Below are 256 nucleotides of genomic sequence, written 5' to 3' on the forward strand. Positions count from 1 at the left end.
TGCGGGCGCCCTTGCCCACCCCCCCGGGCCGTACACCGTCTCACTGCACCCGTGGGCGTTTCCCTCGTGTCCCCTCACTGTCCCCACGTGTCCCCGCATTGTCGCCCCGTGTTTTTCGCACGGTTCCCCCGTGTTTTTCACGGCTCCCCCGTGCCCGTGACCTTGTCCTCCTGTCCCTTCACGACCCGCTGTGTCCCCGCACGGTTCCCCCGTGTCCCTTCACGGTCTCCCCGCGTCCCCCCACATTCCCCCCCCC

The sequence above is a fragment of the Corvus brachyrhynchos genome, unplaced genomic scaffold (genome assembly GCF_000691975.1).
Source record: "Corvus brachyrhynchos isolate BGI_N302 unplaced genomic scaffold, ASM69197v1 scaffold85, whole genome shotgun sequence".
Lineage (NCBI taxonomy): Eukaryota > Metazoa > Chordata > Aves > Passeriformes > Corvidae > Corvus > Corvus brachyrhynchos.